The sequence below is a fragment of the Pinus tabuliformis genome, chromosome 8, assembly GCF_031772625.1.
Source record: "Pinus tabuliformis cultivar Carrire ecotype Pingquan chromosome 8, CPIR1, whole genome shotgun sequence".
Lineage (NCBI taxonomy): Eukaryota > Viridiplantae > Streptophyta > Pinopsida > Pinales > Pinaceae > Pinus > Pinus tabuliformis.
This window is the reverse complement of record NC_142294.1, coordinates 634744033-634768798: the sequence shown is the minus strand read 5'-3', so window position 1 is coordinate 634768798 and position 24766 is coordinate 634744033. Positions and strand designations below refer to the sequence as shown.

The 24766-nt window shown below is 40.5% G+C and overlaps 1 pseudogene; it reads left to right on the top strand.

The window, feature by feature from the left end:
* The first annotated feature begins 2924 nt into the window (after positions 1 to 2924).
* LOC149237123 (glycolate oxidase-like) overlaps positions 2925 to 24766 on the top strand; it is a 33138-nt pseudogene continuing 11296 nt past the window's right edge.

Sequence of the window (24766 nt, the reverse complement as noted above, 5' to 3'; positions counted from 1 at the left end):
GGGACCATATGAGGTGATTCAAGTCTTCGACAATGGGGTTGTAGAAGTCAAAACCATCAATGGGTGAGATTCAATTTTCCTTGTGAATGGGCATAGGCTTAAAGTATATTTTCAGCCCATCACAAAGGAAGACTTCATGTAGCAAGTGCAGCAGTAGTCTGAACTTCAGTTAGTAGGTGGCTATGCCAGCTTATTGTAATCTAATTTCTTCTCTCTTGAAATCAAATTTTAAAAATATCCAAACAATTATATACATAATTAAAAAGAAAAAGAAAAAATTTAAAAAGAAAAAGAAAAAGAAAAAGAATTTTCCCCTGTGATTGTGAAAATCAGTTTTACTAACATGATTACAGAAGGATCAAGCTCAAAACCAGTGTGCTGGCAGGAAGATCAGTTCTAATAAAATGGGAATGTTGCTTGACTGTGTTAACTGTCACCAAGAAGAAGTAGGTTCAAGTATAGGAACTAGGCCCTTATCGAAGTTTAAGATAATTGACACGGAAATTTTTATTCCGGAAACACTCAATTCTGGCTGCATTTATTTTATGGATCGCCACTATGTAGGCAGAAATCAGGTGAAATTCTTCCTTTTTTCTATTCCCATTTTCGAAGAAAAAAATTCCCTTATTTTCTTCTTTTCATCCCAAAAAGTTTACCATCCCTTTCTTCAAAGAAGTTTCCCTATCCGATTTCATATTTGCCTCTTTTCCCTTGAAACTTTTTCCCCAAAGTCCCTTTTTCGATTTATCCCTCTTGGTGGTTTCGCTCTTGAATTCCCTATCGTAATTTCCTTTCCATTCTAAAAATTTACCCTTTTCCCACTTTTTTTTCCCTTATGGATTGATTGTAGGATTTAATGTGAAACTACAAATCAGTTTGAAAGGCATATTTTAACACCAAAGAATGGAAAATAAAATCTCCTTTGTATATTTAGCAAATATTTTAATCCATTATATGAATTGTATTCTATCATAATTTTCTTTTGGTTCCTATTACGCTACAAATATCCCTGGTGTAGGAATGTGTGTTTGAGTGCAAGCAGATTCAGTGCAGGCATGGGTAGTTCCAGCATGTCTAAGTGCAAGCTTGGTTGGTGCAGGCATGGTAGGTGCAAGCACATTCAGTACATGCACATTCAATATAGGAATCCTCACTACTGAACGTGCCCAATTAAAAAAAAACGCATGTTCCGTTGCAGGAACACCTAGGTCAAAAATGCGTGTCGAAGCTTAGATTTTTTTCATGAACCTTTGTACAGGCAGAATAACTGTACCACCTATAGATTATGACATTCAGTTTATATTATGATTAACACTTTGTTTCATCATTTACTAAATTAGGAAGAAATTGTTTAAGTACAAGGATATTATAGGTTATGAAATCTTATATTGTCAATGAGTACTAAGTACACCTTATGTGAAATAATGGAGTAAATGCGGAGCGGTATGATTTTCCAAAAATTCAATACTTACCGTCCCTTGGAAAACTCATCACCTAATAATCATGGCCTCAGCCCACATCCGACCTTGCATGACCGTTATGTGAAATTCTTGTCTAAACCACCACCTCTGCCAATCATCATTGCTTTCTTGTACTTGCACCAACTCACATTCACATCCATGTAATTTTAATAATGAAGCGTGATCTTTCGGGAAATGGTTGATATAATGATGGATGCATAGCTCAATCACCATTTGAGTTCTTTTTGCTGTAATATATTTTTTAGAGCTTGAGATAGAGAGTGGGTGAATTCAAATAGACATGGCGCCTATAAGGATTGAGTGACAATCCATACAAGAGATGGAACAAAAAACTGAGTACAGGAATAGTCTTGCAATGTTGTTGGAATTTAGGTTCCTCCCGTTCCTACAGAAGTTCGATTGGTTTGACTTAGCTGTGGAGATAGAATTTTCCCAGACCTTCGATGGGAGCCAAGACAAGATTGGTTCATTAGAATTTGCAGTAATGGAAGAATCCATATCTTAGGCTACAATGTTGCCAGCAGTGGGGGAGAAATGGTTTAAGAAGGAGAAGTTAGAAAAGGAACAATGGTGTCGATTCATGGTTAACTCGAAGCAGAAGGTGGATTGGAAGAACAGCCTCCAGCGCAACACTGTTATCGGGAAGTGGAAGGATCTCCTATATGTGCTACAAAATTTCCTTACTTGCGAAGGTTGGTACTCACTAACTTTCCTCTACCACATATGCCTACTCTTGCACTTTGAGTCAAGTAAGCTCATCAATTTCTCGTATTATTTGCTTAGAAGTTTAGAAAAGACGGTGAAAGGGGTTCAGAAAGGAATATTGATTCAGGCTGCATACAAATTATATAACCACAGACTGATCACAATCTTAATTAAAAAAGAACTAGAAGCTAAAAATTTGACTTGGGACGAATTCTTGAAGGAGTTTCAGGGGCGAAGTGTAGAGAAGTTGGCTCAAAAGAAGAGTGTAGAAAAGCCGGCTCAAAAGAAGAGTGCAGAAAAGCTGAAGTCGACTCAGAAGAGGAGTGCATCCAAGGATGAGAAATCAAAAATGATGACCTCATGTCCTAATGAGACCAGGAGGTCGGCGAGGCAAAGAACTACCTCCTCAAAGGCGGGTCATGTTCAGATGACCTCTCTAATACTATCGGATGACTCGCCACCTGCTTCACCAGGTAAACATAATATTTCGATTCTCACTGAGGGAGCAACTCATACAGTGGTTGATGGTGACTATGTTGATAAGGAAGACGACATGCCCTTTTTGGTCCTCTTTGGCAGAATGAAGAAAATAAAAGTGATGTTGAGTACAAGTAAGGACCCCAGAGAGGGTCTAATGGATGACAGGGAACAACGTACTGAAACCCTCAATAATTTTGAAGAGCAGGGTACTGAAACCCTTGGTGTGATGAAGACTAGGGTACTAAAACCCTTGGTGCGATGAATGATAAGGGTGTTGAAACCCTCAGTGATTTTGAAGAGAAGGGTATTGAGATCCTTGGTGTGATCAATGAGCAGGGTGTTGAAGCCCTGAACCATTTTGAAAACCAGGGTATTGAAACCCCTGGTCAATTGAATGGACAGGGTACTGAAAACCATGATAAAGTAGAAATTCAAAGCACTAAGACCCTCAGTAACATTGATATTTCTGGTGTTGAAACCCTTGTTGATATTACAATGTAGGAATTGAAAGGTGGGCAAGATAACTTTGATGTTGATTATGATGGCACATGCATGGGATCAACTGTCGAAAAGTCTTCGGCCGAGGAATTGAGAGTGGAGAACTCCACCCTATGTCTGAATAGTCAGATAGAAGAACTAAAGAAACATGTTTATGGTTTAGAAGTGTTAAACCAAGCCATGAAAGAGTAGAGTACAATGCAAAAACGAGCAAACACAGAGTTGGTAGGGGAGGTGAAGGAATAGAAAATATAAGTTAAGATATGGAAATATCAGGCTTCAAAGTGTTATGAACATCTTAAGAAGGTGACCAAGAAACATAAAAAGGTTTGAAGCAGGAAGGAAAAGATAATGAAAGCAAGAACCAATATAGAAGTTCATAATTAAAGGGAGGCCCTTTTGTTTTGGATTTTTTGTAGCAAGTAAAGGTTGTGTGAGGACCTGTTGAGGGCCCCGAAATCGGGTCAACAACAAGGGGGATACCCACCCGGTCGGGAACCTGGTTGGCGGCTCCGTGCCCGTTTGGTGTAGCGGGTCCGACTAGGGATGACGGGACCAGCTTCCCGTTCTAAGGGGTGTGTGTGTGTGTAGAAAATGGTGATGTGTGTGTGTAGAAAATGATAGTAGAAAATCTGTAATTATTCCTGAACTAATCTAATTCTAAATTCTGAAATGACTTTATACTACTTTAATCTAACAAAAAACAATACATCTAATCTACACTAACCCGGGACAGAATTTTTCCATTATGCAATCTAGAAAGATTTCACAGAATAACTGGTAATGAAGATTATTCAGCTATCATGAGAATATAAATCAATTAAGATGAACCATCTTGCGTAAGAAGTTAAGTAAAACGGTTGTGAACAACATATTGCATAATCAGCTATTCATGTATTAAGCACAAATCAATGACTCCACCGTACAAAAGTGCCAAATGGTAGTCCACTCATTCATATGTTAACATATAAATAACATCAGTTGTATATTACTCTAAGAATGCAAGCAGAAACTAGTCAAGAGATAAAAGTACCATTTATGACTGATTTTAAACTTACAGACCTTAAGCAATAATGATCTATTTCTACTTGCTTCTAATGCCTACTAAGAGTACAGAAGTGCAACATCAGTAGTAGGTATTAAAATGCAAACATAAATAAATCTTGATCCGTCCATTCATCAAAAACCCCCTCCGAGGGTGCAAAAGTGCATGTTCTGAGGACAAGTTTTTTGACAAAATTTCGGACCCCTCTCCAATGCAACGAGAAGGGTTAAATACTAGTAACCGACTAATTTTACTTTACACAAATTCAGGGAACGGCTTCAAATGACCGCCCTTTTACTAAAAACAAATTTATTTCTAAAAACTGAATCTAATTTCTAACCATTTCTGTATCTGTTCCTTAGTACTGTAAGCAATGCGTTGTTCGCCCTGAAAGAGTCGGCTGGTTGTCCTTTCCTTTTGTTCGAGTTTGAAAATTAGAAACAACAAGCGCTGGCACCTCTTTCTGTTAGATTAGAAGATATTTTCGAAAACCTTTCTCTAGCTGGGTGTATTTGCTGTGCACACTCTTAGTACAACCCAGTTTCTTTTCGAACTGATTTTGCTGTTGCTATTTCGGTTTCCGGTCGTGCGAATGACTCAATGAGTTAGAAGTCGCGCTGTATGGACAATCTCCTGTTTCGAGAACTGTTTCCGTTCTTTGTTCCAGGCTTTTCTGGAGCGTCTTTCTTCTCTTGCGCTTCTTTCTCTGCTTTACCAAGTCTGAGCTTCAGGATCTTTTGTAAACACGCTGCTTTTGTGCGCCTTTGACTCTGAGTCTTGGATAGTCTATTTTCATCAGTGCCTATTGGGCGATACTCTGGAATCTGCGGTTTTGCTGCATGCGGCATCCAATTTCGGAGGCATCTTCTCTCTGTTGTCTTATTGGCGCTCTTCCCTTCTCCTTAGATGTTTCCTGCATATAGATTTATATCAGTTGCATGTCTTGCAATTTACGCAAAGAAGAAGGGAAATGACGAAAAGATTGACATGAAAGCATTAAATTGTAATGAATGCGAAATTAATGACATTCATCATAACTTGACTCTTCGATAAATGCGATGCAATCATTTCTGGATATTCGAGCATGCGGTCATTAATTTCCCTTAAGGCGCGTTTTCAAATTTGGATCTACCGTGTATGACGGAGAATTCTTGCAATGAGTTTTTTCTACGATTGGTATCACAGTATCGATGGCTACGACGTTGTTAAGTGTTATCACAGATCGCAGATCGCTAATATCGCAGATCGTAGATCGCTAATATCGCAGATCGCAGTTTTGCATGGTTGCAGATCGCAGATCGCAACATCGCAAGGTTTTCACTTTGTCATTTTGTGCTGCTCGTGTGGCATTGCGACGTGCGACGTCGCATATCGGCCGTCGGCGTTTCTTTAGGTTCTCCTTTTTCAAACGCTCTTAATGCGCGCGATGTGATGGGTTCTTGCGTCGCTCCTTTTTAGTGTATTTATGCGCTTTGGGCAAGCGCTCCTTTTTCCGTTGCGACGCAATATAGCTTTTAGGGAGCTGATACAAAAGAATTTTTTAAACAAAAATATTTTTTGGATTTTTGGCTAAGGGTCCCCCTTTGCTTGATGTTATTACTAATATCAAACGAAGAGGGGGGTTGTTGGTGACCACAACAGGACCCAAAACCACTTAAGGAGGGGAGGATGTTGGTAGGCTAAATTGCTTCATTTTTTAACCCTTTTTCCCTTCAAAACCATAACCTTAGACCTCTTTTTTAACCTTGCAAACCTTTGTATTCCTACATTAGTCCAAGAATGGTGTCTTTTCCTGCAGTAGATTTATGTTTCATGTTTAAGGGTTATGAATATTCTTAATTAATCATTATCATAGATTTTATACCTTTAAATCTTTTCAACTAATAATTCTCTTCCTAAAAGTATTTGATAGACAATGAATTAATCATTTCATTAGCATAGTCGATTGGAGGTAGAATTCCTGCACCGTTGGTAAATCTTCAACTACCGTGACATCTCACCACTCTATGCAGACATCGTGTTCTAGAACGATCAACTCGAGTTGCACTTGGAGAAGAGAGGAAATTCCAGGATATGGTGGAGATTGGGTCATCGTCTGAATACCTAGAATAACGTTTCTTTATAGCCGAAAGGCTTAGTACGAAGTGTTATTATTATTTCGTTATAGCTGAAAGGCTCAGATTGGAACACTTAATGTAATTTGGTTACGACCATAGGCCTGAATGAATGTATAAAATATAGGACTCAGATAGAAAATGGTAGCGAGCGATAGCTATAGCAAGGATACTATGATTTTTTTCTTTTGTAATTTTGCTTGTATCGCCCTTGTTCTGGGCTGGATTCAAACTCATGACATATATTTATTGATCGTTAATAGAAAGGAACTACACCATGATTTCTCAATCTTGCATTCTAATTCTATGTTGATGCATTGATTAAAGAGCTGAATCTTTAAATTTGCTAAACAAGGAAACGAGATGGTTGGCTAGGGCCCAACCAGCCCAACTCGTTCTCACTCGTGTTCTTATTTTTCGATTAATGTGTGTTAATCTCTTTTAATGCAAAGTGTGAAGTAAATAGATGTTTCTTTTATTGTTCTCCAAAGCTTAAATTTGATTTCATTAGGGTGTGACGGATTCGTGGTGTCCATGTTCGATTGAAGTTTAATCTTATGATTTTTGTCTTTTAAGTTTAATCTTGTTTTCTGCCTGGATCGTGCAAACACGCATTCCCACACTAGTGCATTTACGATCTCAGAGATTGATTCCTCTAGTTCATTACAGTAATAGTCTTTGATTCTTATATGTATTTGATGAGTCTTTGTGCGATTCTAAAAAGCATGATTTCATTCCAAAGTGTTCTTGATATTTTGAATTAAACATACTTTTGATGAAACTGAACGTTGTTGTGACACATCGGTCTGTGCCTGCACTATATTCTGTTTAGGAAATATCAAAATTATGTGTAATTATAAGTGAATCTTTCTGAGTTAACAAGGTTATGAGTGAAAATCTGTTTGTGTGGATAACTATTATAGGATTGAAGCCTACTATCATAACTAAATGATGTTTTATATTACATGCAGAAGTTCCTTAATTAAAGAAGAGTGCACTTTGACTTTGGAAATTAATTCTTATTCTAGACATTAAGATTGGTTGAAGCATATTTTGGTTTGAGGAATTTATTTTGAAGTTTTTTTCACCTTTGCAAGTTCTTTTTCCTAGTTAACACATTCTTTATTTTCTTGAAAGAAGGATTGGAAAACTTCGTGTAGGAACCTCTTTCCCAGTACAGGGATCGATCTCCTGAAACAAGAACAAAGTGATCGAGACTTGAGGCTTAGAGCTCCTACATGAAGACATAAATCTTCAGTACAGGTGTAAAATACACTTCCAACACCTAAGCTTTGTTATAGTACTAGTGCAAGCACATTGAAGAAGTATAGGAATAATAGCTTAGTGCAGGGAGACAAAACTATAAGGAGTCAGATATCATCAAGGGTCTAATTATTAACCTCGCACACAAATATATTGAAGACAAACATAGGCTTACATTTTCATTAATCAAATATTGTTTGCAAGAGGTTTTAGAATTCCTTTCATTTATTTTCCTACAAAAGTACTTTATTTCATATTCCAACACTAGAATATGTTTGGTGTAAATTACCGGGTGATATTTTTCCTTTTTATTCTACAAGATTGCAATTAAGGAAGTGCGAATAGAGTTTGGAAAAGTTCATATCATTTATGGCATTTCCTATGCTTCATCTCTAAGTTTATGAAACCCTCAGGTTGAAAATTAAGTGTTGAAAGAGTATGCCTAACCGCAATTCCTGCACCCAAGAATCAACACATTCAACTTAGCTTTTTCGGGGTAAGCCTTCTTTTCATATCTCGCGTTGCATTTCTATATCTTTTTCTATTTTGATTCATGTGAGTGTTTTCTACTTGATTTCAATGAGCGCTTGTTGTCATTTTGATGTATGTTAGCTTTTAGAAGAATAATTTCATTTTTCATCCGCATCTCACTGTTGTTGCACACATGACATTATTTTCTCACGAACTGTCACTCTTGCAGCGACTCACTTCACATACATGCATGCTTTCCTGTTTTATGAATCACACAATTGATGTTTTTATATATGATCATTCACTCTAGTTTGCACTCATCCCATCATGCATTCAAACTTCTGATGTTTTCAGTCGCCTGTCAGCCAACTTGGGCTGCCTTGGCCTGGACCGTGCCTTGTCCGGCTAGCACTGCACATTTATCGAAGTGAAGGATCTACCTTCCCTTTAGGAACTATGTAATTCTGCCACAACAATTACCTCTAGGCTTGAACTACGCAATTCTTGGAGGCAGCGTCTTGCTGGCCTCGGAAACTTCACAATGCAGATTGTTGGTTGCATGTCACTGCTGACTGAAATTGTGTAGTGTGCAGTTTCAATCCTTAGTAGGCTAGGCTGAACTATGCATTACGTAGTTCCAACAATCAGTCAGCCTCCTGACATCAAGACTATTCCTTGCACAGTTTTGGCAATTAGTCTCCCGATCTCTCGGTGGAAATTGTGCAACCTTCCAAATCAATCACACAAGTATATTACAAGTTAGTCCTCAAGTTTGTTTTGGTTCAAATGACAGATTGCTTTCCATGAGTGTTGCTATGTCTCAAGGCATCACAGGTGTTCTTCTATCTCTTAACAACACAAGTACAATAGGCTTCAGGAGATCACAGTCAAAGGACGTCGTTGAGAGCACAACAGGGGTTGCAACCAAGCAAGTTTCTATGAGCTTTACTCCCTATGAAGACATCGAGTCGTTCGTAGACAAGGACATGAAGATAATGTTAGGGTCAAACCATAACCCCCTTATTTATGTAATAGGGTCGAGTCATATTTATATTTAGTTAAAGAGTCAATAAATCCCATATTAATAATTGTAAGTGGTTAACCCACATTTAAAGAAAGGGACCACAGTTAGTTGCAAATGGGCCATGGTATTAGATAGATGGTATTAATAGAACCATGGTACTGACCCATGGTATTGCATGTATGAATCCTATATAAAGGATAGAGACTCCTCGTTGAGGAGCATGGTGTCTTATTCTGTAATTGAGCCCTGTTCTACTAGAGGTTTCCCCCTCGAAGAGGCAAGTGAACATTGCTTTAATCTCTAAATAATAAAATACATGTTGTTATTTCTCACCTTGTTCTGTGTTCTGGGTTATATTTCTTCACATATTTGGTATTGTGGCATCTTCGCGCTAGTTAAGAGAAAAAAAAGTGTTATCAGAGCACTTTCCAGGGCCGGTGGAATTTCCATTTGTAGCAGTTTTTTTTTATTTTGGCTAGAGACGTGTTCTGGCATCTTTAAACCACGAGATCTATCATTGAGTGCATAAACTTGCAGATTTGGGGAGGCATGCATGCAAGAAATACAAGAGGTTGTCACACTTTTTGGACTCCATTGTAACCCCTGTGGGTACCCCTTCGAGTAGTAGTGCATTAGATAGAACCGTGCACAGACTGTCTTCCACGTACCTTCTGGGTATATCGGAAGTCCCCTAGGCTCACCTGAAACTCGCCGTAGATAAACAGTCGGTCGTCCTGCTACTACAGTACACCATGAACAACACTCGGCAAGATTACTCGTGTGTACGATAGGGTAGTCGGGTAGTATGTCTAAGGGTATGTTTGATCCTCCTTAGTCAGTGCCCTGAAAGATTGGGCCAAGTACTACTGTTGGACCCTTATGTATATTGTGATCTGTAGCACCTGACACTCCTTGAGACAATAGTTCCCTTGTCTCTTTGAAGATCGCCCATCATCTTCTTTTCCAGATTAGATCTAGCAGGTTGGGTGTTGCGTCATCGCAACAATCAAATCCACCAGAATACCATTCAGATCTAGCAGTGGGGGTTCGGTCACTGTTGCATTCCTACTCACACTCTGCAGTTGAGGGTTTTGCAGATAGATTTGACTATTTATGCATGGAGGCTTGTGGCTCTTATACCTTCAGAAGATTCTTGCAGGACATTGAGCAGGATTAACTTTTCTAGTAATTGGCTACTGCAATATTGATAAGCGGGGAGTAAAACTCCTTTCCCATAAGAATCCCTCTAGGGACGCTTATAAGAGACTTAGCCCATAAGAATTAGGACGACAAGTTGAACGAGGTGGCACCATTCACTTAACAGCTTCAATTTTCTGGCGGTCCCAAATTTTTTCACAATGACGACAAGTGAACCAGATCTGTGTATGGTAGAAACCAGAGCTCAAGCTATGGCCAATGAGAAGATGGAATCCATTAAAAATAGGTTGGAGGAATTATCGAGGCAGATCCACACATTAAACGACACATTCACAAAGGGCAAGTTGGTAGTACAATCGGAGGCATATGCTTTGAATGAAGACCATGAAGGAGAATCTAGTCATTCTCTTCACTTCCATGGAAACCACCAACATTCCCACCCTCGACCATCCAAGTTGTACATGTATAAATTTGATGGATCTAATCCAGCAATATGGCTATCATAAATGGACCAATATTTCACGTTGAATCACATCAGAGATGATGAGACTAAGCTACATGTGTGAGGCGTTTACTTGGACCAAGAAAGATGGCAATAGTGGCAGTGGCATAAAAAATTCTATGCAAGGCCAATTACGTGGCAGGTGTTCTCAAAATCCCTGTGTGAACGCTTGAACGTGAATCCAATATTTTGGGTCGTCCCATTAAGCTCAGATAGGCAGGCATAGTACACGATTATATTACAACCTTTGAGAAATTATCCTTCTGCACAAGAGGTTTGGCAAATGAATTCTACTTGGAATGTTTTATTAGTGATCTCAAAGATGACATCCAAGCTCATGTCTGGATGTACCACCCACCCACATGGCTGGAAGCTTGCACAACGGCTCGCGAAGTGGAACGCGCGTTAGCGACCCAGTCTCCTCATCCAAATTTCATAGCCAAGGGATGCCCCACCCAGGCTCTTGGCACTACCCAAACACTTAAGATTCAAAAGGTGTCACCAGCAGAAATGGCGGAAAGAAGAAAGAAAGGATTGTTTTACTATTGTGATGACAAAAACTCCCCGAGGCATAAATGCAAGGAACCCAAATTCTTTCAAATTGATGCTATTGATCATAGTTCATCTAAGGAAGCCCCATCCTTTGAGGGACCAGAGGAGGAAGATGAGGACAACCAGCAGGACAATGAACTCCCATCTACACCAGAAGGACCATTTATATTGCTCCATGCTTTGGTAGGCATTTCTTCTCCCCAAACTCTCAAAATCAGAGGTTTTATTAAACATCGTCCTGTAGTAGTCTTGATTTATAGTGGCAACATGCATAACTTTATCCATTAGAGAGTTGTAGAAGCTGTGCATTGTTTTGTCAGAGCAGTCTCTAATTTCCAAGTACAGATCGTTGATGGGGGGAGAATGAAATGTGATGACCGCTGTGAAAATATCAAAATTTAGATGGGATATTACCACCTAAATACCCACATGTTCTCCATAAACATGGGTGGGTGTGACATTTCCTTGGGTGCTGAATGGCTCCACACACTCGGCCCAATCACAATGGATTTCCAAGAGTTACATATGAGCTTTAAGTAGAATGACCACACGTATACCCTCCGCGGACTCCAAGCAGGTACTCCTTCTATCATCAACTCACATTGGATGGAAAAGTTGTTAAAAGAGGTCCACCATGGAGTTATCGGCCAATTTAGTGCGATTCAGGCCTTCGAGCCCCCTACTCTTCATATTCATCCTGAGATGCAACATGTATCAAACAACCATATACAGGTCTTTGACAAACCTCATGAGCTTCCACCATTGAGAGGGGAACATGATCATAGCATTACTTTGGTCCCAGGGGCACAACCATCGAATGTGCGCCCATATATATACCCTTTCATCCAAAAGAATGAAAATGAAAAAATCATCAAGCAACTCATGGAAGCCCGTGGCATTCATCCTAGCATTAGTCCTTATTCATCGCTTGTGGTCATGGTGCTCAGGAAAGATGGGAAATGACGTATGTGTCCAGACTTCAAGGCCCTCAACAAGCTGATGGTCAAAGATAAATTTGCCATCTCGATTGTTGATGATTTGCTGGATGAACGCGATGGGGAATAATTCTTTACTAATCTATACCTTCACTCAGGCTATCACCAAATTCGCATGAAAGAAGTAGACATTCTGAAGACTGCTTTCCGAACTCATGAAGGGCATTATGAATTCTTGGTCATGCCATTTGGTCTTTGTAATGCCCCATCCACTTTTGAGAGCCTCATGAATCACCTGCTCAAACCATATCTCAGAAAATTTGTCCTTGTTTTCTTTGATGACATTCTGATCTACAACCTCACTTGGGATAAACATCTTCAACATGTAGAACTGCTTTTGCAACTACTCGGGATGCATAAATTATTTGTTAAATTGTCCAAGTTCTCTTTAGGCATGAAAGAAGTCGAGTATTTGGGCCACATTATGGGGCGTGAAGGGATCAGGATGGATCCCAAAAGATCCAGGCAATGCAAGATTGGCCCCAACGAAAGACCTTGAAGAGTTTTGAGGGGATTCTTGGGTCCCACCAGCTACTATCACATATTTGTCTGCAATTATGGTCGCATTGCTAGACCACTCACTCACCTTCTCAAGAAAAATTCATTCCCCTGGAATGATGAAGCATAATAGGCGTTTATAGCTCTCAAACATGCCATGTGTTCCACTTCCGTATTGGCACTACCTGACTTCAACAATTATTTTGTGATTGAATGTGATGCTTCAGGTACGGGTATTGGGGCTATCTTAATGCAGGAAGGTCAACCCTTGGCCTTCACTAGCCAAAAACTAAGTGGGAAACATCTGGGACAATCTACCTATGAGAAGGAGATGATGGCCATCTTACATGTAGTGGATACTTGGTGACCATACTTATTGGGGCGGCGTTTCCAAATCTGCACAGACCATCAAAGCCTTAAATATTTTTTGGAGCAACGCCTATCCTTGCCATAGAAAAATAAATGGCTAGCCAAAATGTTGGGATATGATTATGAGATAATTTACAACAAATGGTGCAAAAATGTTGTAGCGGATGCTTTGTCACACCAACTTGAGGAGGACAACACCCTACTAGCAATATCTCTTCCCATTCCAGAGTGGATTGAAGAAACTCGCAAGGAATGGTTTTCACATCCTTTTCCCTCCCAACTCATTCATAACTTGCAAGCAGATCCAAATTCCACAACGAACTACTCTTGGAAGGATGATATTCTTCGCTTGAAGGACAAAGTAGTGATATCACCAACATCCACCCTCAAAAGGTGCATTTCGATAGACTTGCACTTATCTCCCACTGTAGGCCATTCAGGCTTTTAGAAGACTTATTCTCACACTTGTCGTTCCTTCTTTTGGACAGGCATGAAAAAGGATATTCATACTTTTGTAGCTGAATGTGATGTGTGTAAGCCCCATAAAGGAGAAATAGTCAAGTCCCTAGGCACATTACAACCATTGCCCATACCTGCCTCAATCTGGACAGATTTTTCTATGGATTTCATTACTGGTCTTCCGAAGTCAGGCAACAACTCAGTCATCATGGTGGTTGTGGATAGAATTTCTATGTATTCTCATTTTTGTGCCCTACCACACCCTTTTACACCCACCTTGGTGGCTCAATCTTTCATGGACTAGATCTTCAAATTACATGGCATTCCCACTTCCATTGTCTTTGATCATGACCCGATCTTCACCAGTGACTTTTGGGAGGAATGTTTCAAGCTACAAGGCACCCAACTCCAACTTAGTACTTCCTATCAGCCCCAAATTGATGGACAAACTGAAGTAGTCAACAAATGTCTGGAGACCTACCTTAGGTGTTTCACTTTAGAAAAGAAACATCTATGGGTACAATGGTTACCTCTAGCCGAATGGTGGTATAATAATAACTATCATGCCGCCACCAAGATGACTCCATATGAAGCAGTTTATGATCAACTCCCCCCTTCACCTACTTCTTATATCCTTGGATGCTCTAAGGTACAAGATGTGGATCAACTCCTACAAAACCATGCAACCATGCTAGCCCACCTCAAAGATAATCTCCATCAAGCTCAAAATCACATGAAGCAAAAAGCAGACCAACCTTGTTCAGAGTGCAAATTTCAAGAAGGGGATTAGGTATTCTTGAGGCTGCAACCATAAAAGCAAACATCACTCAAAGATAAGGGTCGTCAGAAATTATCTCCAAAATTCTACGGACCGTATCAAATACTTCGACGCATTGGAGAAGTAGCCTACAAGCTAGCCTTGCCACCCACTGCAAAAATCCATCCCGTATTCCATGTCTCATGCCTCGAGAATGTGGTAGGGAACAATTGCAAAATTCAAATCGGTCTACTTGAATTGGATGAAGAAGGTTCAATCTACCTCCAACATGAACAGGTTCTTGACACGCAAGAACGGTACTTGTGCGGTCGCATGATCAAGGAAGTCCTCATCAAGTGGAAAGACACATCTCCAGAAGATGCAACCTGGGAACCAACCACTATTCTTTAGCAGTTTCCGCATCTTTAGCCTTGAGGAAAAGGCTTTTTTTATGGGGTAGGGCATGTTAGGGTCCAATCCTAACCCCCTTATTTATGTAATAGGGTCGAGTCATAGTTATAGTTAGTTAAAGAGTCAATAAAGCCCATGTTAATAATTGTAAGTGGTTGACCCGCATTTAAAGAAAGGCACCATAATTAGTTGATAATGGGCCATGGTATTAGATAGATGGTATCAATAGAACCATGGTACTGACCCATGGTATTGCATGTATGAATATTATATAAAGGATAGATACTCCCCATTGAGGAGTGTCGTGTCTTATTCTGTAATCGAGCCCTACTCTACCAGAGGTTACATCAAGCAGCACCACTAGCAGCAGTAGAAGGCAACACATCTGCCTGCAATGAGTGCAAGAGGAAGGTTGTTGACAACACAGAGGCAGAGCAAAGTTGCAAGCTCAAGTAGATCCACTTGTGATGAAATCAACTTTGGAGACTGAGGCTATGAGGTGATGGTGCAACACAAATATCATGCAAATGCAGAGAGAGAAACAGACAAGGAGTTGCATGTACTGAAGAGAAAACTCAAGGAAGAAAAGGAGTTGCACAGATGAGAGAATGAGTTGCAATAGAAACAGGTACAACAGGGAGTGCAATATGCAGAGAAAGATGAATCTGCACCCACACAATTTATTGATCCATCCTAGCAGCTGGCACAGAGCAGATGAGGTGAGCATTGTTGTTGATCGCATGCAAGGGAATTCAATAGCATGCATGTCATTATGCGCACTCATGCGATCCCATCCATTTGGCACACTGACTAGGTGAAGAAAAGAAGAAATTCAAACTGGAGTTGGACATGTACTTCAACAAGTTGTTGCGCTGGTCACCAGCACACACTTGGAGATCAGCACAGACACTATGCATTAGTATAATTCTAGTCTATCCATACTCAAGACAATGATGTGCATGATATCGAATGAATGGGACAGAGGGGCCATATCAGTGTACCCGTATTGGAGTCAAGAGTTCACTTTCAGCAGGATGTCACCATTGAGCACATAGACACCATCACGGACCATGAAGCTTGGCATCAGTTTTCCACCATTGACCATTACAAGGATGTCAAATATTTGGTCTCACCACAATGGTCTGAGTGTCAGTGACGCCTTACATGGCTTGCTCAAGACATTTTGTCTCATATGGGTACATGTGCAGATTGTATGTAACGTCTTGTCAAGTGGAAGTTCAAGTGTTGATAGTTGAATGTAACAGTCATAGAGTAGTTGAAGAGTCAGGAGGATATACGAACAGTCACCAAGGGGAATGTCAAAGGTCACCCCACCCTTTGCTATAAATATAACCTCCTAAATCATTGTAAAGGCTTTTCATCAGCGAAGCTTCCAATAGGAGTATCTTAGAGAAATCTTGGACAATATTGTAACGAGCCTTGGCTTCTCCACTGCACAGAGCTAGTATATCTCTTTGAAGGAGTAGGCGTCAATGACTATAATGTTCTGTTGTTAGAACTAGTGGTTGGTTATGGATATATTGTATGACTAAAACTTACACTTCTTAATATAACAGAGCCAACACGTTTCATGCATATTTCATATTGTGTTCCAACTATCTTGTTTACTCTAAATGATATATGTATCTATTTTCTTACGCATTCATGTGTAGCTTTTTTTTGCATATGTATGTATGAATCTTACTAAAATGTGTTGCTAGTTTAACCATCACTTTGGATTGCTAGCTAACTTGCCTTCCATGTTGTGATGCATCTTTTCTTGTGTGTTCTCTTCTTAACTCCATGCTATCACAGGTTTCCAAGTGGTGCACTCACCTCACCCTCCATGCGTTATAACAACTCATGCACCTTCCTTTACTTGCTGCAACTGTCACACCATTGCTACCAAAAGGGACATCTTACTTACCTTTGTGTGAAACCGTGGTCAAGGCGATACCGTACGACCCACTTCTGGGACACCTACACCAAACAGTCTGAGGGCTAATTGGGACTTCCTACCAGAGAGATCCCCTGACATGTTGGTGGGTCTAGAACCATCAACATTTCCAGCACTAGAAGGAGGGCCAGATGACAAGTTGAGTCCTGATAATCTGTTTTGAAATGTTTGCCCTCCGAAATGTTTTTCCAACGAACATATCTTTCACATCAAGAGGGATTTCTGGGATCACTTGTCACAAATCACATATGATGGTGAAGCCAAAGTGGTCTGGCCTGAGCACTTTGATTACCTCCATGCACTCATGAAGGGCATGGAATATTTTAATGAAACAGAGTTTAGTTCGTTGCTCGCGAACACACTTTGCGACCACCCATTTCAATTGTGTGGCACACTAACTCATAACTCTATGCACTCATTCAAGTAGTTCAACAATCTAATTGAATCTATTTTCCACCATTTGATCCTAAAGTACTTGATAAAAAATTGTTAAAACAACAGAAGGCCCTGCACGAATCACTTATGGAGTTTTCAGAGCGCTTCTGTCTATTCATGTTTGAAGCCCTGAAAAGTTAGATGAACTTTCAGTATCTCATGGATGGGTTTGAATATTTCCTTATCCAATATGTCAATCCCAAGAAGAAGTTCAAGCTCAAACCCCACTCAGCATACTTTGGCGATGGAGCTGCATGATCAAAAATGAACACGATTGTTGTCACAAGTGACTGTTTATAGTCCCCTCATCAAACAATGCCACCATCGTAGAGTGATGTGGGAGAGCATGAACAAGCATTTGTTCAACCGTCACATTCTCCCGACATCACTCCATATTTTTGCGCAAGATTGGTTGCTAATCCTATGGGTTATCACAAGTATTTCATACCTCAACCTCCATCCTCGTATTTTGATCATCCCCCAGATTGCACTGTCTTGTGATCTTCCATTACAGACTCAACACATGTTTCGAACGAGGATCAATCTATCGATGGAGTTGGTGTTTCATAACCAAAATGCACTGGAATACATGAAGAGTATGATTGGGAGCTTTGAACATCCACCGGTAGTAGAGGACCATCCCTGTCTATCCGTACCTCCTCCGGTTTTTCTTAACATCCCTAATGTTCCTACCATCCCTGATTTTTCATGTGTATCTCCATCCACGGATGCACCCATTATTTATCATTCTTAGGACACACCATATGTTAATCCATCATCTGACAATGGAGAGGACCAATCATTGTTTGAACATCCACTTTATTTTTCATCTATCTTTTCTGGAAATGCAAAGGATGAACATTGTTTCTTCTCATCTACCCCTCTATGTGATTCATCAAATCATGAGGATGCCGACCAAAATCCTGAGTTTCATGATCTTGGCTGTCGTGATCTCTTTACCTCATCATCCAATCAGGATGTTGATTCACTCATTGTTAATCTGTCTAAGCCATTTTTCTATGATGGTCCATCTGTCAATGAAGTCGAAACCCCACAGACTATCGAGGCACTTCAGCACAAGTTGATGGTTATGTCAGGCCCTCGTTGTCCTGAGGTTGGTTTCACTTATGATTAGGAAATTGTTTAAACATGCAAGGCTCCTCATCACTCATTTTTATGCATTGAAGATCAATCTAACACTCATATTTCACTTCCTCCACTCGAACTACACGATCTCATCGCTCATGCATTGGAGGAATCTTACACAGCAAGCACACTTGTGCAAGGTAAGTGGTATACCTTTCTCATGTTTGCTTGCATTTCATAGTAAAAGGAATGCATACATTCAACATCTACACGCAGTGTAGCACAACACCATGGCAAGTTCACATAGTGCATGTCATGTGCTTTCACTCATTTTTGTTCTGTTGACAGTTGTAATCTCAGAGTTTGTCTGTCTTCATTGTTGTATCTTTCACATCTGCTGGTTCGCACAACTGTGTTGTTCGCGAACCATGCATTCATCGAGATGGGTCAACCAATGCACCGGTGGCTGCATTGGAAGTACCACTTCACATGAGATGACCCATCCATTGTTAGCTTAGGAGTAGGAGCAGTGTTTTCTTTTTGAGTTGTTTGCTTGCATGCATGTTTGCTTCTTTCTTTGTGTGTTTGTTTGCTTTCTTGTTTGTTTCCTTATTGGCTTTGCTTTCACATTTGCTTCTTCTTCTTGCTTTGTTTTTTCGTTTTTTTTCTTGTTATTGTCCATTGGTTAGTTTGACATGGACCTTGTGTGACTCTTGGAACAAGCTGGGTAAAGTACAAGAGGACATGTACAACTATCAACATTTGGTTATCTGTTGTCTGATCTCTTATGTAAGAACTTGTTGTATTCAGTCCATGACACATCAATGGAAAATAAGTGCTCTTCAAAGTGAAGCTTGCTGAAAACACAATGCTTGCACATGAACTAGTATCACCTACTCTAGTCAGTTGTTTTCGGGTTAGTCCTTGTCAACTCAGTCAATTAGAGTAAGGTGAGGGGGGAAACCTTAATAAGCACGTCAGAGGTATATAAAAACTACTTCTCTAAAGGAACAACCTCTTTTGCTCTCAATAAGTTGGTATCCCTCTTTTGCCTTTGAAATGAATAAGTGTTATGCACAGTTATGAAAATGAAAATGAAAAAACTGAAGAGTGACATTTTTTTGAAAAAATGAAAAATGAATAAGGAGAAAGAAGAGAAAGTCTTCCTACGTGGAGAGGTGACACAAGTAACTCCACCGGGTTATTGACCAGGCTCGATGGTAGCAGAGCTATTCTTGTGTTCCTACGTGACTCTGTCAGGGTACTGTCCAGGCCTGTTGGTAGCGAAGCAACACTAGAGATGAAACTAAAACTCTGACGACTATACTACTTGTGCACCAATATACCCCTCATCCCCAATCAAAACAACTGTGTTGGCTTGGCTTGGAATGTGTGTCGACCAACTAAGGGCTTGGCAGATGCTACATATTACAATCAAGCAAGTGTGAAAACCAAGACAAACATAGAACTGAACAATACTTCTGGAGGTGTTAGACTTTCTTTTCATGAAAAAGGTCCATTCAAAGAGCTGGAGTTCTACCAGTGTGTTGCCAAGTGTTGTAGCGGCTACAACCACCCTCAAAATTGTTTCCTTAGCTTCGTTTTGGAGCCTCCCTACTGACCATCCTCAACAACATGTCTTGCACTTTCAAGCACATCAGCTTTAGCTCTTTCATAGAGTCTTTTCAGCTTGTGCATGCAAGTTGTTTCACCCCCTTCATAGGGTTCTTTCCAGACTTAGTGTCAGTTGCTGGTTGAGAAGCTCCCTCTGGGAATTGCGTAATTTTGGAGGGGAACCAGCCTTCTCATCAGAAATTGCACAAACCCAGTTGGACACCTAGCTGGGCTCTATAATTGCCCAATTCTTCCTAACAGTCTTCCTCTCAAAAATTGTGCAATTCTTCCTAACAATCTTCCTCTCAAAAATTGTGCAATTCATCCCAAGGCAGCTAATCAACACAGAAATGTGAAATTTTGGGCAGTAGTCACCTGCTGCTCCCAGAAATTGCACAATTTCTCTCAAACAACCAGCCCAGTAACTAGCAGAAATTGCACCAATCTAGCTAGGTAGCCTATTGGGCTTAGAAATTGCACAATATAGTCAGACAGGCTTCCTCGAGAAAATTGCGATGTCTGACACTGGACAACTGCTCAACTCGGAAATTGCGAGATGCAGTCAAAAAGGCTTCCTTGAGAAAATTGTGAGGTCTGACACAAGACAGCTGCTCAGCCTAGAAATTGCACAATCTTGGGAGATAATCACCTTTTCCTCCCAGAAATTGTGCAATCCCTCTAGGACAACCATTAATGCTCAGCCCAGAAACTATGCATATTTTCATCTCGGACTCGCAGGAAAATGCATGTGCCTTCAGGTTGGTCGGTTCCCTCCGAGACCAAGAAAAATTGATTTGCATGCATGGACTGCTTCTCCCACGGCAGCATGCAAAGGAATCCCTTGATTCAGGGATCTATTTTTAGTAGTTGGAGGTTACATGCAAGGAACATTTCAAAAATCTCCCTCCAAGTGTCACTTTTCCTAGATTTTTGGCATGCACGTCACAACCTCAATCTTATCAAAACTCACCAACCGGGCGCTGTAGAGCTCATTCCTCACATCCACCTTGCAACTCTAACATCCCACATTACATCTAGGAGTCATCAGCACATTCAACTTAGTTGTTTCAAGGTAAGCCCTCTTTTCATGTCTCGCACTGTGTTTCTGTTGCTTTTCTTGTTTCACTTCATGTGAGTGCTTTCTTCTTGATTTCAGTGAGTGCTTCTTGTCGTTTTGATGTATGTTAGTTTGTAGAATCACCGTTTTATTTTTCGTTCGCATCTCATTGTTGTCGCATGCATGTCATTGTTTTTGCATGAAAGGTCTTCGTTGGGGCGACTCACTTCACACACATGCTTTCTTTCCCGTTTTCTGAATCTTTCACTTGTTGTTTGCATGTATGATCATTCACTCTAGTTTACACACATCTCATCATGCATTCAGACTTCTCATGTTTTCAGTCGCCTATCGCCTGACTTGGTTTGTGTTGGCCCGAACTGTGCTTAGCCTAGCTAGCACTGTGCATTTCTGGAAGTGAAGTCTCTGCCTTCCCTCGAGGAATTCTACATGTCTAGCCTAGCACTGACCTTGAGGGTTGTGTTGCGCAATTCTTGGAGGCAGTTTCCTACTAGCCCCAAAAACTACACAATGCAATTTGATGGTGGCATGTCACCGCTAACTAAAATTTTACATTGTGAAATTTTAGTCCTCAGTAGGCTAGGCTAGACTTTGCATTACGTAGTTCCAGGATTCAGTCAGCCTCCCGATAGTACAGACTATGCCTTGCACGGTTTTGGTAGTCAGTCTTCTGACCTCCCAGCAGAAATTGCGTAACCTTCAGATCAATCACATAGGTATATAGCAAGTTAGTCCTCAAGTTTGCTTTGGTTTTCGACTAACAGATTGCTTTCCATGATTGTTGTTATGTATCAAGGAATCACAGGTGTTCGTCTGTCTCTCAGCAGCACAAGTACAATGTCCTTCAGGATAGTAGAGTCAAAGGACGCTGTTGAGAGCACAACGGGGGTTACAGCCAAGCAAGTGTCTATGAGTTTTCCTACCTATGAAGACATCAAGTTGTTTGTAGATAAGGACATCAAGATAATATGGCAACAACATCACATCAAGTAGCACCATCAGCAGCGGTAGAAGGTAGCACACCTACACGCAACGAATGCAAGAGGAAGGTTGTTGACAACATACAAGCAAACAAAGTTGCAAGCTCAAGAAGATCCACTTGTGATGAATGCAACTTTGGAGACTAAGGCTATGAGGTGACGATGCGACACAAAGATCACGCGAAGGCAGAGAGAGAAACAGAGAAGCATTTGCATGTGCTGAAGTGACAACTCAAGTAAGAACAAGAGCTACATAGACGAGAGAATGTGTTGTAGCATGAACGGGTACAATAGGGGGTGCAACATGCACAAACAAATGAAAATGCAACACACAAGTTATAGATCCATCCTAGCTGATGGCATGGAGGAGGCAATGTGAGCAGTGTTGTTGATCACATGCAAGTGAATTTAGTAGCATGCATTGCATTATGCGTGCGCATGCAATCCCACTTATTTGGAACACTCACCAAGGTGAAGACAAGAAGCAATTCCGACTAGAGATGAACATGTACTTTGACAAGTTGATTCGCATGGTCACCAGGACACTCTTGGAGATCAACACAGACACTATGCATCATTATGTTGCTGGTCCAGTCACACTCAAGGCGATGATGCACATGTTATCAAATGAGTTGGACGGAGGGGCCATATCAGTGTGCCCAGATGCAATAGAGGTAAGAGTTCACTTTCAGTAGGATGTCACCATTGAGTGCACAGACACCATCACGGACGACCAATCTTGGCATCAGTTCGCCACCATCGACCATCACAAGGATGTCAAAGAGTTGGTCTCACCAGAATGGTCCGAGTGTCAATGGTGTCTTGCATGGCTTGCTCAAGTCATTTTTCCTCACATGGATACATGTGCAAATTATATGTAACGCCTTGTCAAGTGGAATTTCAAGTGTCAATAGTTGAATGTAACAGTCATAGAGTACTTGAAGAGTCATGAGCATAGACGAACGGTCACAAAGGGGGATGTTAAGGGTCACCCCACCCTTTGCTATAAATAGAAACTCATAACTCATTGTAAAGGCTTTTGGTGAGCCAAGCTTCCAATACGAGTATCTTATAGAAAGCTTGGGTAGTATTGTAACAAGCCTTGGCTTCTCCACTACGCAGAGCAAGTATATCTCTTTTGAGGAGCAGCCAGCAATGACTGTGATGTTCTATTGTTGTATCTAATGGTTGGTCATGGATATATTGTATGAATAGAACTTACACTTCTTAATATAACAGAGCCAAAACATTTCATGCATATGTCGTATTGTACTCCAACTAGCTTGTTCACTCTAAATGATATATGTATTTGTTTGCTTATGCATGCATATGTAGCGATTTTCTGTATATGTATGTATGAATCTTACTGAAATGTGTTGTTGGTTTAAACATCACTTTGGATTGCTAGCTAACTTTCCTTCAATGTTGCGATGCATCTTTGCTCGTGTGTTCCCTTCTTATCTCTATCCTATCACAGGTTTCCAAGGGGCGCACTCATCTCACCCTCTGTGTGTTACAACTGCTCATGCAACTTCCATGACTTTCCGCAATTGTCACACCCTTGCTACCGACAGGGACATCTTACTTGCCCTTGTATTGGAGTTTCTTTTGGTTTTAAACTTACATTTTGCTGCCATGAGTGTCCTCCCTGTCTCTAAGTACATCAGTTGTTGATCATCTCTCTAGGAGTTACAATTAACATGGCCTCCAAGAGAGCTATACCAAAGGAAATTGTCCAGAGAAGTATTGGGGAAGAAATTGAGTAGACGTCAGTTAAATTACCATTTTATGCAGATGCTCAGTTATTCATTAAGAAGGCCACAAAGTTGACATGGCAGCAAATTAAGGATACTTTTGCAGAGGACTTCAAGGAAGACTTAGAGGACCAACAGTTATATATATTAGTATCGAGCAATCATGCTTATACAAGGTTACATGTAGGTACCCTGCATTCCCATGTGCAAACATTATCAGATGGATTATGTCACACACAGATCCAAAGACTATGAAATTGAGCAGTGCCAGCGAGATAGATATTTCCACCTTTAGGGCAGAGAAGTTTCAATAGATATATCATTTACCTCGGCTGGTGAGGCACATGGACAAACTTTTCTATGTCACCCACAACCAGGTGAACATGAGAGATATAGTCAAGCATTGGGTGAAAGAGATCAAAGTTCAGACAGACACCCAATCATGTTTACAAGAAAAAGTCTCTCAGGAAGGCTTATCAGTTCTTGATCATATTTGCATGCCGAATATATGGTCAAGAGAGCACATGGACCTTTCCTAAAGTTTGTCTAGTTGTACTAGACCAGTGGGTGAATGATGGAAGGTCATTCAAATTGTCGGACTTATTCACTGATCAGTTGAAAATCCATATGACTAACGTCAAAAATCTTCCCAACGATGAACAAGAGAGATTCTACATGTTTTCATACTTAGTGGATGAAATTTGTACCTAGAAGTAGTTTCCTAGCATCAAATGGACATGAAACTGAAAGAGACTTCCATCAAAATTTATGCAAGTTTATTTCCGACTACAACTACCAAGGATTAATCGCAAGGTTGACTAAACATTTCATCATCTCATTGTACAAGTTGATCTTTTAGTAGGATCCACCTTGCATGTCCCGAGAAGCGATGTAGGCGATACTTAACATTGCATATGCCTCACCCGATCACATCTTCATCAGAGTGTTTGGAGGAGAGAAGACTTTGAATATTCTACCAAAGTATGCCATGGACCAGTTGGTCATGCAAGAGGTCTCATATCACCTCTCCACAGGGTTATCAACGGGACTGCACAAGAAGAAGAAAGCACCATGGCCCAC